General features: G+C 38.5%; 1 protein-coding gene across 3 annotated transcripts in view; it reads left to right on the top strand.

The window, feature by feature from the left end:
* The window catches only part of LOC127483154 (translation initiation factor IF-2), a 335,580-nt gene extending 318,428 nt beyond the window's left edge, over positions 1–17,152 (top strand). For all 3 annotated transcript variants that reach the window (XR_011378297.1, XR_011378293.1, XR_011378295.1), the window contains one exon: positions 16,818–17,152. The gene's annotated coding sequence lies outside the window, so the exon portion shown is untranslated. The remainder of the gene's footprint in view (positions 1–16,817) is intronic.
* The last annotated feature ends 251 nt before the right edge of the window (positions 17,153–17,403 follow it).

Here is a 17,403-nt window from a genome sequence, read left to right as displayed (position 1 = left end):
AGACCTCGAATAGCTAAAGCAATCTTGTACAACAAAAACAAAGCCAGAGGCATCACGATACCAGATTTCAGGACATACTACAGGGCAGTTGTTATCAAAACAGCATGGTACTGGTACAGAAACAGATGGATAGACCAATGGAACAGAATAGAAACACCAGAAATCAACCCAAACATCTATAGCCAACGTATATTTGATCAAGGATCTAAAACCAATCCCTGGAGTAAGGACAGTCTATTCAATAAATGGTGCTGGGAAAACTGGATTTCCATGTGCAGAATCATGAAGCAAGACCCCTACCTTTCACCTTACACAAAAATCCACTCAACATGATTAAAGACTTAAATCTACGACCTGACACCATCAAATTATTAGAAAGAATTGGAGGAACCCTGCAACATATAGGTACTGGCAAGGACTTCCTAGAAAAGACCCTGGAGGCGCAGGCAGTCAAAGCCAAAATTAACTATTGGGATTGCATCAAATTGAGAAGTTTCTGTACTGCAAAAGATACAGTCAGGAGAGTGAAAAGGCAACCAACAGAATGGGAAAAAATATTTGCAAACTACGCATCAGATAAAGGTTTGATAGCCAGAATCTACAAAGAAATCAAGGAAGTCCACAACATCAAAACAAACAACCCACTTAAGAGATGGGCCAAGAACCTCAATAGACATTTTTCAAAAGAGGACATCCAAATGGCCAACAGGCACATGAAGAAATGTTCAAGATGACTAGCAATCAGGGAAATGCAATCAAAACCACCTTGAGGTTTAACCTCTCCCCAGTTAGAATGGTTCACTTTCAGAAATCTAACAACAATAGATGCTGGAGAGGTTGTGGGGAAAAAGGGACACTAACCCACTGTTGGTGGGAATGCAAACTGGTTAAGCTTCTGTGAAAGTCAGTCTGGAGATTCCTGAGAAAAAATCTGAATATAACCCTACCATACAACCCAGCCATCCCACTCCTTGGAATTTACTCAAAGGAAATTAAATTGGCAAACAAAAAAGCTGTCTGCACATTAATGTTTATTGCAGCTCAATTCACAATAGCTAAGACCTGGAAGCAACCCAAATGCCCATCAACAGTAGACTGGATAAAGAAATAATGGAACATGTACTCTGTAGATTACTATACAGCAGTCAAAAACAATGAAATCCGGTCATTTGCAACAAGATGGAGGAATCTGGAAAACATTATGCTGAGTGAATTAAGCCAGTACCAAAGGGACAAATATCATATGTTCTCCCTGATCAGTGACAACTAACTGAGCACCAAAGGGGAAACCTTTTGAAGTGAAATGGACACTATGAGAAACAGTGACTTGATCAGCTCTTGTGCTGACTGTTGATGTACAATGTAATACTTTATCCATTTTAGTATTTTTTTTTTTGTTCTAGTACTATTGGTTGAACTCTGTAATTAACACACAATTATTCTTAGGTGTTTAAATTTTAACTGAAAAGTGATTCCTGTTAAATAAATATAAGAGTGGGAATAAGAGAGGGAGGAGATGTACAATTTGGGACATGCTCAATCTGACTTGCCCCAAATGGTGGAGTTAGAAACGTGCCAGGGGATCCCAATACAATCCCACAAGGTTAAATGTACCAGTGCCATCTCACTAGTCCAAGTGATAAACTTCAGTTCACAATTGATCACACTGATAGGTCTAAGAGTCCAAGGGATCACACAAACAAGACTAGTGTCTGCTAATACTAACTGATAGAATCCAAAAGGAAGAGAATGATCCAACATGGGAAGCAGGATACACAGCAGACCCATAGAATGGCAGATGTCCTAAATAGCACTCTGGCCTCAGAATCAGCACATAAGGCATTCGGATATGGCTGAAGAGCCCATGAGAGTATTTTAGGCATGGAAAGCTAAGACACTCTGGAAAAAAAAAAAAAAAAGAAGACCTAAATGGAAGATCTGCGAGTGAGATCCCAGTGGAAAGAACGGGGCCATCAAAGAAGGAGGTACCTTTCTCTGAAGGGAGGAGAGAACTTCCACTTTGACTATGACCCTGTCAGAATAAGATCGAAGTCAGTGAACTCTAAAGGCTTCCATAGCCTTGGCAACTCATGACTAGAGCCCAGGGAGATTACTGACGCCATAAACAAGAGGGTCAAATTGTTAAGTCAACAACAAGAGTCACTGTGTACTTACTTCTCATGTGGGATCTGTCCTTAGTGTGTTGTCCAATGTGAATTAATGCTATAACTAGTACTCAAAAAGTATTTTTACACTTTGTGTTTCTGTGTGGGTGCAAACTGATGAAATCTTTACTTAGTATATACTGAATCGATCTTCTGTATATAAAGATAATCGAAAATGAATCTTGATGTGAATGGAATGGGAGAGGGAGCAGGAGATGGGAGGGGTGCGAGTGGGAGGGAAATTATGGGGAGGGAAGCCATTGTAATCCCTAAACTGTACTTTGGAAATTTATATTTACTAAATAAAAAAATAAGAAAGAAAGAAAATATAGATCCTATAAGGAATGGCTCAATATCTGTGATTAAAGTAAAAATATCAAGAAAAAAAATAAAAAAAATTCTCGCATTTTTTACATGAAATTTTTGTCTGTATTTTTCCTATTAAAAGTACTCATTAGGTAATAATCACTTTGGCCTCACGTCTGCAAATTATCTGATATTATGAAAATTGGATCACTTTTGGCCATGTTCTATTTCAACAAATGAAAACCATAACACTTTTTGTACAATATCTTGAAACAAAGCAAAATAAAATGCCCAAATATTTTATTAATCTTTTCGTAGTTAGCATGTCTGTTTTATCAGTTCTCAAATCTTGTTACAGGCCTGGACGATATGTAAAGAATGATGAATTTAGGCTTCTACTTGGTCGACTGATAGAAAACATCTTACTATTAATGTACTTTGTTGTTTTAGAAATTCAAACTAGCATAAAAGCAGCATCTCCTTCAAAACTAAGTCTTCTGCAGTTTAGGAATTATTTAAGACAGAAAACAGGATTTTATGGGTACCAAAATCTCAAAAGTAAAGCTTGAACATTTACCAAAGAAGAGAAATTGTTTACTTTCTTTCTGTAGCTCAATAGCTCAAAAAATATGTAAGTCAATCACTACTCTTAGCAGAATTTTTGGCATAGGTTTTCTGATAAGCATACTCTAATTGAATAGTAAGCTTAAGGGGTGACTTGCAAAGAGTTAAACTTGGCTGAGGAAGAACAATGATGGATCAGGGAAGATGTGTTCAGTCAATGTGGGTTAGCTGTGTACTTCTTAGTGGCGTCTCATGGAGGAGTGGATAAGACACAGAGACCCACCAGTGGGCTGGATATGGAGAAAATTGAGAGTGAAGACAAGGACATGCATGTGAAGTGCACAGATTTCACATAAATCATGTTTGTACCTTTTCAGAGCTCATCAGGACAGTAACATTTCACAAAGCAGCCTCCATTATTTCCTCCGAACCTCAATTTTCTATTCAACAGCGTTTACAGTCAAGACATTTATTCTGAAGCTTAATTGGAACTTATTCTTCAGTAAAGCTAAACACTTTGCCATTTGTCCTAACCTTAGGGGAATTAACAAGTTACTTATCGTCACACTTAAAAACTTGGCTTTGTATCTGTTTGATCAAATACACTCACTTTTCTTACTCAAATTCATACCGAGACAAAATTTCAATTATTTTGGCCACTGAATTGTTTTAAATCCTGGTAAATATTGGTTTTGAGGACAGAAAGCAAATTAGATCACTGTTTCTGTTTATTTTACAGCTTTGTTTCCAAGGCATGATACTTATTCATTCAGTTTGAGTATGCCAAAGAGGAAGTGCAGTTTCATCTGTAAAAACTGTTAATCTGATTTTTTCTTGAGCCTAATGAGCAAAATAAGATAAATGCATATGGTACTTATAAACACCATATATTCTAGGTTTTGCAAGGAATAAATTTCACCATGACTTAATTCTTTCCAGGTGACCAAATAACAATTTGATAAGTAAGACAGATCATTAAAAAATTGTACTGAGAGTGCAGTTTTAAAAAGGCACACTGTATGCCACTTCTCTGTGTCATTACATGTCATCCTTACATCCTTACACTTCTTCTTCCAGGTCACTAATATTCACCATTCATCTCTTTTTTTTCAGATGTAGCAAAAGCTTTTTTAATAGCTATATTCTTTTTGTATTCATCTTATAATGAATCCTTTAATTCATTTATATAAAGGGTATAAATTTCATGAATTTCATATATACGGTTTTAAGAACATAATGGTACTTTCCATACTACCCTCTCTTCCTCCTTTCCTCCCATCCTCGCATCTTCTACCTTTCTTAATTTTCTTTTAATTTTTGCAGTGATGTATTTTCAATTTACCTTAGTATTACAAACTCAAAATTCTCCAGTAAATAAAGAATTCAACAAGTAGTAAGTAGAAACAGTGCTATTCCTCAGGATTATAAACAAGGGTTATAACAATAATCAAATCTCAAAATATAAGTTTCACTCATATGCATTACATTGTTTGTACTCTCTATATTAGTTACCACAAATCAGAGAAAATGCATGATATTTGTCTTTTTGGGACTGGCTTATTTCACTAAGCATAATGGTCTCTAATTGCATCTATTTTGTTGTGAAAGACAGGATTTCATCCTTTTCTAATGGCTAGCATTCCATGGTGTATATATATCACACTTCTTAATCCAGTCATAAGTTGATGGACATCTTTATTGATTCCTTATCTTAGCTATTGTGAATGTAAACATGGGCTATAGATAACTCTTTCATATGCTGATTTAATCTTCTTTGGGTAAATTTCCAGGAGTGGAATGTCTGGGTCATATGGTAGATCTATTTTCAGATTTCTGAGGAATCTGCACATTTTCTTCCATAATGGTTATACTGGTTTACATTCCCACCAACAGTGATTTTGGATGCCTTTTTTCTCCACTTCCTCATCAGCATTTGTTATTTTTTGAATTTTGGATGATATCTACTCTTACTGGAGTGAGGTGAAACCTTATTGTGATTTTTATTTGCATTTCCCTGATGGCTAATGAATCCTGAGCATCCTTTCATGAATATGTTGTATTTCATCCTTTAAGAAATGCCTATTCATATCTTTAGCCAATTTCTTAACTGGATTTTTGTTTCATTGTTGTTGAGTTTTCCTGAGCTCCTTATGTAATTCTGGATATTACTCCTTTATCTGATGTATACTTTGCAAATATTTTCTTCCAATCTATCAGCTGCCTCTTTACTTTGTTGATTGTTTCCTTTGCTTTGCAGAAGCTTCAGAATTTGATATAACCTAATTTGTTTTTGTTTTATTTGCCTGTACTTCTTGCATCTTATCCATGTCCTAGCCAATGCTAATGTCTTGCATTTTTCCCCTATATTTTCCTCTACTAATTTGATGGTTTCAGGTCTTAGGTTTAGATCCTTTATTCATTGTGAGTTGATTTTTGTATAGAATGTAAGATAGATGTCTTGTTTCATGATTCTGCATGTGGAAATCCAATTTTCCAACACCATTTGTTGAAGAGACTGTCCTTTCTCCAGGGAGTAATTTAAGCTCTGTGATCAAAGATGTAGATGTGTGGATTAGTTTCTGTGGCTTCTAATTCATTCAGCTGGTCTACATATTTGTTTTTGTGCCAGTACCAGGCTGTGTTGATTATAATTGCCCTATAAGACATCTTGAAATCTGGTATTACTATGCCTCTGAATTGTTTTTATTATGGAAGATTGCTCTAGCTATTCAGGGTATTTTGTGATTTCATGCAAATTTTTTATCCTTTTTTTTCTAGATTTCAGAAGAATATTCTTGGTATTTTGGTTGGAATCTCTTTGAATCTGTAAATTGTTTTGAGCATGTAAATTGTATGGACATTTTGATAGTATTAATTCTTCCAATCCATGAACATGGAAGTTTTTTCAACTTTGTGTCTTCTTCTAATCCTTTGCTTTATATTGGTTAAATTTACTCCAAGGTATTTGACTTTTTGTAGCTATTGTGAATGGGACTGATATTATAACTTCTTTCTCAGCTATGGCATTTATGTGTATATCAAAGCTATTTTTTTCTGTGTGTTGATTATATATCCTGAGACTTTGCTCAATTCTCTTATGAGCCTCAGTAATCTCTAAGTGGAATGTTTTAGTTCCCCTATGTACAGGATCCTGCCATCTGCAAACAGGGATAATTTTACTTCCTCATTTCCCATTTGCATCCCTTTGATTTCTTTTTCTTGGCTAATGGCTTTGTCTAAACCTCCCAGAACTATATTGAATAGTGATGGTGAGAGTGGGAATTCTTGTTTGGTTCTAGATCTTCATGCAAATGCTTCCATCTCTTCCCCATTCAGTATGACACTGGCTATAGTTTTGTCATATATTGTCATGACTGTGTTTGGGTATGATTCTTCTATACTAAATTTCTTAAGCTTTTTCTTTTATCATGAAGAGAGGTTGTATTTTATCAAATGCTCTCTCTGCATCTATTTAGATAATCATAACACTCATTCTTTTTTTTTAACTTTTATTTAATGAATATAAATTTCCAAAGTACGGCTTATGGATTACAATGGCTTCCCCCCCATAACGTCCCTCCCACCCGCAACCCTCCCCTTTCCCACTCCCTCTCCCCTTCCATTCACATGAGGATTCATTTCATAACACTCATTCTTCAGTGTGTTAATGTGGTATTAAAAATCACTTCTATTGATTCGCGCATGTCTTTTTTTTTTTTTTTTTTTTTTTTTTTTTGACAGGCAGAGTTAGGCAGTGAGAGAGACAGAGAGAAAGGTCTTCCTTCCATTGGTTCACCCCACAAATGGCTGCTACGGCCAGCGCGCTGTGCTGATCTGAAGCCAGGAGCCAGGTGCTTCCTCCTGGTCTCCCTTTCGGGTGCAGGGACCAAGCACTTGGGCCATCCTCCGCTGCACTCCTGGGCCACAGCAGAGAGCTGGACTGGAAAAGGAGCAACTGGGACAGAACTGGTGCCTCAACTGGGACTAGAACCCAGAGTGCCAGCACTGCAGGCAGAGGATTAGCCTAGTGAGTCGCGGCGCTGGCTTTGATTTGTGCATGTTCAATCATCTCTGCATCCCAAGGTATAAATCCCAATTTGTCCAGGTGGCTGATCTTTTTGATGTGTTGTTGGATTTAATTACCTGGTATTTTGTTGAGGATTTTTGCATCTAGCTTAATCAGGGATATTATTTATAGATCTCTTTCTTTGTTGTATCTTTTTTCTGGTTTTGGAATTAAGGTAGTGCTGGCCTCATAGAAGGAGTTTGGAAGGATTCACTCCCTTTTACTTGTTTTGAATAATTTAAGAAAAATTGAGTTTAGTTATTTTTTAGAAGTTTGGTAGAATTCAGCAGTGAAGACATCTGGTCCTTGGCTTTTCTTTTCTTGGGAGTGTCCTTTTAACTGATTCAGTCTCCATCTTGGTTATTGGAATATTTATGTTTTCAATGTCTTTGTGACTCAATTTTGGTAAATTGTAGGTATTCAGAAATCTATCCGTTTCTTCTATATTTTCCAATTTGTTGGCATATAACTGTAGTAATTTCTGATGATTGTTTTTATTTCTATAGTATCTATTATAAGATCTTATTTTTCATTCCTGATTTTATTAATTTGGGTCTTCCCCCCACCATTTTTTGTTAGTTTGGTCAATAGCATGTCTGTTTAGTTTATTTTTTAAAGAAATTGGCTCTTCATTTTATTGATCTTTTTTCATGTTTTTTTTTTTTTAATTTCAGTTCTGCTTATTTCTTCTCTGTTTTATTATTTTTTTGCCTTACTAATTTTGAGTTTAGTTTGTTTTTTTTCTAGGGTCTTGATATGTACTGTTAGATAATTTATTTGATGCTTTTCCAATTTCTTGATATAGACACTTATTGCTATAAACTTCCCTGTTAACACTGGTTTTGCTATATCCCATAAGTTTTGTTATATTGTCTTGTCATTGTCATTCATTTCTAGGAATTTTTTATTTACATTTTAATTTATTCTCATCAGTCATTTCTACAGTCAATAATTTCACACTGATGCATTTGATGCCATTACAAATTAGTACATCAAAATACTACAATTTTAGACTGCATATCATTTTAAAATATGTTAAATGTTGGAACAGGAATTTGGCCTTGTGTTTAAGATATAGGTTGGGAGGCTACATTTCATATTAATATGCCAGGGTTAGAATCTCAGTTCTGCTTCCAGTTCCAACTTCCTTCTAGTGCACACACCATGAGGCAGTAAATATTTCAAGTGATATTTTAGACTTCCCAACTGGGAGACCTGGAGTATGTTTCTAGAACCTGGCTTCTGCGTCTGGGGAGTAACCCAATGGATGAAGCTCTCTCTTTGTCTCACTCTCTCTTTGTCTCTATCACTTGCATATAAATAAATTTTTTAAAAAATATCTTATTTATTTAATAGGTCTATTTTGAAAAGATGCAGAACAAAACCCCTGTACTTTTACAGTACTATTGTTAATAAAAATCTTTTTTAACATAAAAATGTGAATTAAACATTTGAATTACTTCTTAAGATAGATGTGAATTCAATGAAATGAAGGTTAAAATCAGTTCTGGTCTTTCTTTGTCTCATAAGTGAGGACTACTGTTTCTATGGCAACTGTAGCTGGAGAAAATAACTATTATTTCGAGTATTAAAATATCCATGATATTACAAAATCAGAATATTTTGCGTTTTAGTAATAGAAACATTTTAACATTTAAAATATATTGTATAGTGTGCACAACACATGTTTTACAGCTTCTTTTGTCTTAAAATGAATGATAAACTCAGTGATCATCCAAACATCTACTATATGTTATTTTTAAGAAAAAATACTTGATCATTATGGATACTATTTGGTAGTACTTTGAAAATAAAAAAAGCACCTTCGACCAAAATTAGCTGTGTGACACTTCCATGAAAGAGACAAAACATGACAACAAAACAACATTATCCAAAAAAAGGAGCTGATGATAGATATGACTATTTGTGTCAGGATAATCTCTATACACAACTTTTAACAGACTAAATACAGCACCATTGTTTTTGTGTACTCAAATCCTGTAAAAGGCTGTGTTTCATTTAACCAGATATGACCTGTGATCTGCTAAATGAATATGACCTACATCCATGCTGCTCTACAGGAGCTCTTGCTTTACTTCCACATCTTCTGTGGTACCCGATGGAAACCACAACTGTCTCCTTGAAAGACATGAAACTATGTCTCTGCAGCAGCCCCCACAGCTGCATATCGACTACTCTCTTCCATAGTCTGATGGTTATATTTCCTTATATGCCTCTCCACCACTCTAGAGGGGTGAGGCTCTTAGGGGGAAGCCATGATGGTGGTTTTATGAGAAGAATATGCTTGCTCCTCAAGGAGCTGTATATTTTAAAAAGTTGAGAAGGGTGAGTTGACTGGTTGTTAAAACAAGGAGAGATTTGTCTCCTTTAAAGGAGTCTTCCTTCCTTGGGTATTTTACAGCTTTGAGCATTTAAGAAGTCATTTTCTTATTACTTTGGTTCAAAGGCTTTGAGATATATGAACAATACATCAAGCATCCTTTCCGTCCACTTTAGCTACTTTCTACTTTCTCTATTCCTTTTTTCTCATTTGTTAATAATGAATTGAGAAGAGAGACTGTGCCACATCCTATGGAAAGTCATCCCAGCTGGAATAAAACTGACATCTTGGAGTGGAATCAGCAGAGATTTTTAGCTAAAGGCTAAAGTAAACCTCTATACTGAGGCAAGTGTTCCTATGTAAAATCAGTAACTCATTTAGGGCAATGCTTCTTTGACCTAAAACATATCCCTCTTTGACAAAGTAATTCTTAATGAATCACATGAGTTAGCAAGGTACCACATGAAAGAACAAAACCAGAACCCAATCCAGATAAAACCGAATAAGATTATGTTAACAACTTATCTCCAAGAAGCTTACATTAGAAAACATTTAAGGGGATGTGCTTGATTTCTGGGTTGCAAGCTTTATTTTCCACATCTATGCTGACTGGTAATTCAGAGTGGGATATTTAAGTTCTGTCTGCTGCTTCTTACACTTTCACTTTCAAAATGGAATATGAGAAAAAACCATATTTCTGATGCTTTAATCTCTTTAAAGAGTATATTATATAGGATAGGCATTTGATGCAGTGGTTAAGATACTACTTGAGATGCCCACATCCCATATCAGAATGCCTGGCTTTGAGTCCCAGCTCCACTTCAGATCCAGCTTCCCGCTAATGTACAACCAAGCAGATGACAGATGATGGCTCAAGTACTTGGTCCCTGCCACCCACAAAGCATGGTGTGTTTCAGTGTCCTGGCTTCAGCCTGGTCCAACCTTGGTTGTTCAGGGCATTTGTGCAGTGAACCAGTAGATGAAAATTTACTCTCTGTCTCTTTTTCAATAAATAAAAGTGAATAGAAAACTTAAAAAATCAGTTTATTATATAGAAAAAATATAGTTGTATTAGAAAATATTGAAAAATATAAGGAATAATGTATTAATTACCTAGGGTACCTCAGTGCAGAGGTAAGTGTTGTTACTGTTCTCAGCTGAGATTATATTATGTGTGTTGTGACCTTCTGTATCACACACTTTTAGATGACATTATAGTCTGAGGAGCTTTTAAGCATATCTAAAAGCTGGGTATATTTCAATATATATATTTTATCTTAACTTACTAAATGAACAACATATTTTTAAATATTTAGATTGCTTCTGATTTGCAGATGGTGGAGAAAAAACTTGTCATTGTAAAATATATTAGAATGCAAGAAAATACATATAGGAAGCAGAATCAGTGTTTTTGTTCTCTGCTTTAAACTTAACATACAGAGCAGGAACTCAATGTATATCGGTTAAATGAAAGAAAAATTAATACATAAACTTGATTATTTCTTCTTAAAGATCCTGATAGAATAAGATTTCTGCCTCCTATGTGAAAATGAAAGAAGGTCATGAATTCATGTTAGTATTGGCAACTCAAAGGTGGTATTTCTAATAGAATAGTGCAGAATTCCTACAGAATGAAAGGTGCAGAGTAAATTGAATTGAGACCTAATAGGGCAAAGAACCCAAAATAGACAACTAAGAGGACAATAAAACATGGGAGTTTTCCCAGTGGAGTTCTGAAATAATCTCAAGGTCAGAGAGTATATTCCAGGGAGATGTAACAAAAGAGAGTGGAGCAGCAAGATCAATGTCTTCCTCAGGATGCCTGACGCCTGCATTGGTACAGAGGTGAGAACAGCGTGTGAAGGGAGAGTTCTGGCAGAAGGGCTTCCAGACTGTGCATGACAAGAGGAAAGCTCTCACTTGATGGTTGTATTTTGCCACACTTTGGAAACAACTGTGGAATCTAGAGTGTAAGGAGTCCACATCCCACACTGTAAAATTCTGATTTAATAGTTTTGGGATTGTTTGAACATTGAAGTTTTAAATTTTAAGATATTCCTCTCTAAATAACTACTTTTGAGTTACCAAGATACCTTTCTACAACATATCCACTTAGACATCCCAAGCACAGTCACTGAAAGGCTCTTGTATTCAGAACTGTATTCATTTACAGTTTAATTCTCTAGGGGTTATGAGTTAAACACATCCAGCCATAAAAGTATTCAAACATAGGCCTTATTGTTTTACAGAAATGAACAGAAAATAAAGAATTATTAAACCCATCAAAGGAAAAATCCTGGTGAACAGAATTAATAAAGGAAACAAAAGAAAATATTAAAATTCAGTTAATATTCCTAGTGAAACATAACACCAAACAAAGAAACCAAAACAGTTGTTCTGAAAATAAATCATAAAAATTTAAAATGTGATTTCTAGAAGTAAAAATATATGACAATTAAGTAGATCAAATATTTTGAGAATAACCACAGAAGACTCCATTAGTGACCAGCAAGACCAAGCCAGGGCAAAAGCCTGGTCTACTGTGCCTTGTGATAAAAGTTGGAAAGCCTGAGAAAGTAGAAATGTGATATATGAATCTAGAAGTTCCAGAATTGATCTGGAAGAAAATAAGCTCTGAGACAGAGAGAGAGAGAGAGAGAGAGAGAGAGAATCTTCCATTGCTGGTTCACTCCCCAAATGGCTGTAATAGGTAGGGTAGGCCAGGTAAAAACCTTGAGCCTAGAACTCCATCCAGGTCTTCTACATGGGTGGCATGCACCCAAGTATTTGTGCTACCATTTACTGCTTTCCTAGGGTCACTAACAGGGAGTTGGGTCAGAAGCTGAGCAACTGGGATAAGAAGCAGCATTCCAATATGGGATGTGGATGTCATAAGCACCAACTTACCCTGCTGTGCCACAACAACTGCCCCAAGTTGTCTCCTTTTTGGCAATTTACTGCCATGCAATATATTTTTATTATCTTGATCCAAAACTCTGAAACTTTGTTTGCTCTCTGCATGACACAACTCTTTTTTTTTGAGATTTATTTATTTATTTGGAATAGTTACAGAGAGAGGGAGAAACACACACACACACACACACACACAGAGAGAGAGAGAGAGAGAAGGAGAAGGCATGGGAGAGATCTTCTGTCTGCCGTTTCACTCTCCAGATGACCACATGGCTGGGGCTAGGCCAGGCTGAGGTCAAGAGCCAGGAGCTTCTTTCAGGTCTTCAGTGTGGGTTGTATGGGCCCAAGTACTTCAGCCGCCTTCTGCTTTTTCTCTCAGGCCATTAGCAGGGAGCTAGATTGGAACTGGAGCATCAGAGACTCAAACCAGCACACATAGGAAATGCCAGTGGCATTGCAAGCGCAGCTTTACCCTCTAAAGTCACAACACCATCCCCATGACACAGCTCTTACTACTCACCATGTCAATGTTTTTATCTTGCTAAATATTAATATGATAATAGTGTTCTTTTCTTATTTATAGTGACATTTCACAACATAAAGGACCAGACCCCAAATATTGTTACCATACATCTTTACATAAAACTGAGCTTGCTTATAACTATTGGCATTTTTGAGTGCAGGGTCTACGAATAGACACAGAAATGGGAAATTCTGGCTGTCACAGATTTATTTCTCAGCTTGAAACTTTCTTTCGTTTGGATAATCTGAAGAAACTCCAGACTTTATAATATAAAGACTTCTCCTCTCTTTATTTGTGTTTGATGGAAGAAGAATATTGAATCTTGCAAATAAATATAATGAAAGGTCAACCTTTATTTGCTTTTTGTTCCATTAACAATGAAACAAAGCTTTGTGCAAACAGGGAGTCATTAGATTATTATGGAAACTTTTGGTATGAAGTATATAATGAAAAGTTTCTTCCTCTGCACCGGCTGTTTTCTCAGGAGATCTTTACGATGTTCAAGTCTCTCTAGAAGTATTAATTACTTTATAAATATGGAGTGCTTGTGACAGGCACAGTGTAATGTCTTTTATTTAAAGTCCAGAAACAGTTTTTTAATGAGGATTCAGTCATTATTCCCACCTTTTTGATGAGGAACCTGAAGAAGCTGCAAGAGATTATATAGCAGAGATGCGATTTTAACTCATTACTATCTGTCCTCCCACTGTGTTCTCCTGCCTCCTTTAAGCTAAGTGCAATGTCTGTTTTACAGGTCTGATTAGGAACCTCTCCCAAAGAGATTGTTGCTGAAGAGCTTCTCAGCTATAAAGAAGTTTCTAAGAGCCCTATTTAGGTTCATGAGCTACCCTACAATTTCAGATCTCATTTTGAAATTTTTTATTGTTCACCCAAAACATCAAAACAATTACCAAATCCTATTGCTTACTGTCTTCCATTGAAGAACATTCATTTTTTGAAAGCAAGCAGCTTTTTGGTTCAGTTGTATCTCTTGTGTCTATGAAACTGCTTTGCCCAGAGGAGTTACTCAACAAATATTTATTAATGCAATGATGTTTTCCTTTTATTTCTGACACTTTATTCTTTTCATATTAATTGGCATTGCTACAAATTTAGTTTTGTCAGACTTTGTTTTATATCTTTGTCAAACTAATGTTTAAGAATGTTATCCTATTATAGTTTTAGTGATCTGTAATTATTTAAAACTTTATTGTATAAGGGTAAAATGGTCATCTTTCCATTTGATTATTGTTCATTGCCCTTACCTATATTTCCGCTGAACTAGAGTCCTATTATTGAAATGTTTCTTTAAAAGACTTATTTATTTATTTGAAAGTCACAGTTAAGAAGGGAGGGACAGTAAGATCTTCCATCTGTCACTCCCCCTCTTCGTGGAGGAACGACACAGGACCCTGCACTGTTCTTTTGTCTGCTCGGCCCTCCCCGGGTTTGCTGCTGGTTCTTCCCGGGTTGGCTACCGTCCTTTCCACCTCTGTAGAAGGGCGATTCCCCCTGCCACTTTCCCCACTTCCGCGGGGGAGCGGCACACCGCTGGCCGGCTCTCTCGGGGGCTGCACAGGTGTTCCCTCAGATGTTCCTGGTGCATGTTGTCTCTCTCCTCCTTTATAGTCCTCTTCCACCAATCCCAACTCTGCTACCCACACGCCGAGTATGCTGCTCTCCTCCAATCAGGAGCAGCTCCTGTCAAGTTGGTGAGAGGCAGCTGGGTAGAAGCTGTTTCCTCCTCTCCCAGCGCCATATTGTGGGAGAGCAGATGCATAGAATAAGTCTTAATTCCAGTAACTTAGTCTAGTCTGAGTTGCTCCCCACAGATCCCCCTTTCTTTTTATTTTTGGCGTTGATACGTGCCTGTCTTCGGTGCCCCGTGGCACACACTCTGCTCTGCTTGCTAGAGTTGCCCACAGGTGCTTACAAGCCCTACCAATCAGGCAAACCGAATCCGGGTCCTCTCTTCGCCGTGTTGTGAGGAGGTTTTTAGGCGCTGATGTGTGCCTGTGTTCGGTGCCCTGCAGCGCATGCTCTGCTCTGCTAGAACTGCCTGCAGGTGCTTACAAGCCCTATCAATCAGGCAAACCGAATCCGAGCCTTCTCATTGCCGTATTGTGGGGAGACTTATTGGTGTTGATAACGTGCCTGTCTTCGGTGACCTGCAGCCGCCCACAGGTGCTTATCGTCTTACTAATCAGGCAGACCGAATCCAAGCTCTCTCATTGCCATGTTGTGGGGAGGCCTTATTTTTCTCTATTTCTGTATCTCTGGGCATTCCTATTTCTCCTATTTTACTTCTATCTGCCAACATTCCTATTTCTCTCATTTTACTTCTATACTTCTGTTTCTCTTATCCCCGCGGCTTCCCGGCGCCCGCCCCGAGGCTGCTTCTCGGCACCTCTCCCGCGGCGGCTTCCCTGCTCTGCGCGGCTTACCGGCTTCTATTCGCGCCCCGTGCACTCTCCCCGTTCGTGCCCTGCGCGCTCTCTCTGCGCACGGCAGCTTCCGCGAATCACACAGCCTAGCTCACGTTTCCACCACCGGTATTCAGTCTAAGTTCCCCAGGCTAACCTGGCGAATTCAACCTAGCTCATGTCTGCGCCTTTCGGTTTTGCTTCCTGTCTTTTGCTCCCCTGGCTAATCTGACGGATTCCAACCTAGCTCACGCGTCTCCGCCTCTGGTTTAGCGTTTCGCCTTTTGTTCCCCGGGCTGACTTGAAGAATTCCAACATAGCTTACGTCTCCGCCTCGGCCTGCCCCCGCGACTTCATCCTCCCTAACATATTTTTCTCTACCCGGTATGTTTCCTAACTTTTCTTCCAACAATATTCCCCTCTCATTTCTCCTGGCTTCTCCCCACAGTCCGTATCCAAGTCTATTTATTCTAGGTTTCACTTTCGTTTTCAACCTTAGAGATTTCTCCCAGCTTTCACTTTCGCTTTCAATCCTAACGTCCAATCCTAACTTCTTTCCCACAGTCCGTATCCGAGTCTATGTTTCTTCTAGGTTTCACTTTCACTTTTAATCTCCTAGCTTCCCCACCATAGTCCGCATCCGAGTCTATGCCTAGGCTTTCGATAGCTTCTTCTGGCACCTTTTCCGTCCGGCTTTTCCCTAGGCTCTTTGCTAGTCTCTCTCTCCGGTATTTTCCCACTTCTTCCCGTTTCTTCCCTCCTAGGTTTTCTATCCGAGTCACGGCACCATTATGTCGCTCCCCCTCTTCGTGGAGGAACGACACGGGACCCTGCGCTGTTCTTTTGTTTGCTCGGCCCTCCCCGGGTTTGCTGCTGGTTCTTCCCGGGTTGGCTACTGTCCCTTCCACCTCCGTGGAAGGGCGGTTCCCCCTGCCACTTTCCCCACTTCCGCGGGGGAGCGGCACACCGCCGGCCGACTCTCTCGGGGGCTGCACAGGTGTTCCCTCAGATGTTCCTGGTGCATGTTGTCTCTCTCCTCCTTTATAGTCCTCTTCCACCAATCCCAACTCTGCTACCCACACGCCGAGTACGCTGCTCTCCTCCAATCAGGAGCAGCTCCTGCAGCTTGTCAAGTTAGTGAGAGGCAGCTGGGTAGAAGCTGTTTCCTCCTCTCCCAGCGCCATACTGTGGGAGAGCAGATGCATAGAATAAGTCTTAATTCCAGTAACTTAGTCTAGTCTGAGTTGCTCCCCACAGCATCCACTGGTTTATTCCCCAGATGACCGAAACAGCCTTGGTTAGGCTAAGCAGAAGCCAGGAGCCAGGAGCTTCATCTGGTCCCCCATATAGGTGGCAGGGGCCCAACATTTGGGCCATTAGCAGGGAGCTGGGTCAGAAGTGCAGCAACCGGGACATGAACTGGTGCCATATGGAATGCAGCAATGATGTTTTACTTATGTCTTCTTTTCAATTACTGTTTACACTAAAGCAGATATATCTTCCACTTTTCACCTAGGCACTTAGGTTGATCTTCCAATCTTCAACCTCCTCATTCTCCAATCTGCCAAATACATTGCTGTCCCGGCTGCTCCTCTTCCGATCCAGCTCTCTGCTGATGGCCTGAGAAAGCAGTGGAAGATGGCCCAAGTCTTTGGACTCCTGCACCCATGTGGGAGACCTGAAAGAAGCTTCTGGCTCCTGGCTTTGGATAAGCCAACTCCAGCCGTTGCAGCCATCTGGGGAGTGAACCGGCAGATGGAAGACCTTTCTCTCTGTCTCTCCCTCTCACTGTTTGTAACTCTGTCAAATAAAAAAAAAAAAAAAAGAATTGTGTTCTGAGAAACTGGAAAAGTGGAATTTTAATATTTTAATTTACTAAGTTGAGGAAAACTTTAAAGAAACAATTTTTAAAGGTAAGATGAAGCTTTCAATTAGGCATGTTAGATTTGAAAACCCTATTTGATATCCAGATACAATGTGATTATAACCAAATACAAGGATCAATAGGGAGTCACATGTAGAGTCTGGCATTTAAGAAATAAATCCAGGCTGTTAGTAGACACTGTTAGTACAGTCAGTACTTTTTGTCTGTGGGTTCTGCT

Source organism: Oryctolagus cuniculus, chromosome 8, assembly GCF_964237555.1.
Source record: "Oryctolagus cuniculus chromosome 8, mOryCun1.1, whole genome shotgun sequence".
NCBI lineage: Eukaryota > Metazoa > Chordata > Mammalia > Lagomorpha > Leporidae > Oryctolagus > Oryctolagus cuniculus.
This window is presented reverse-complemented; position numbering and strand designations above follow the sequence as displayed.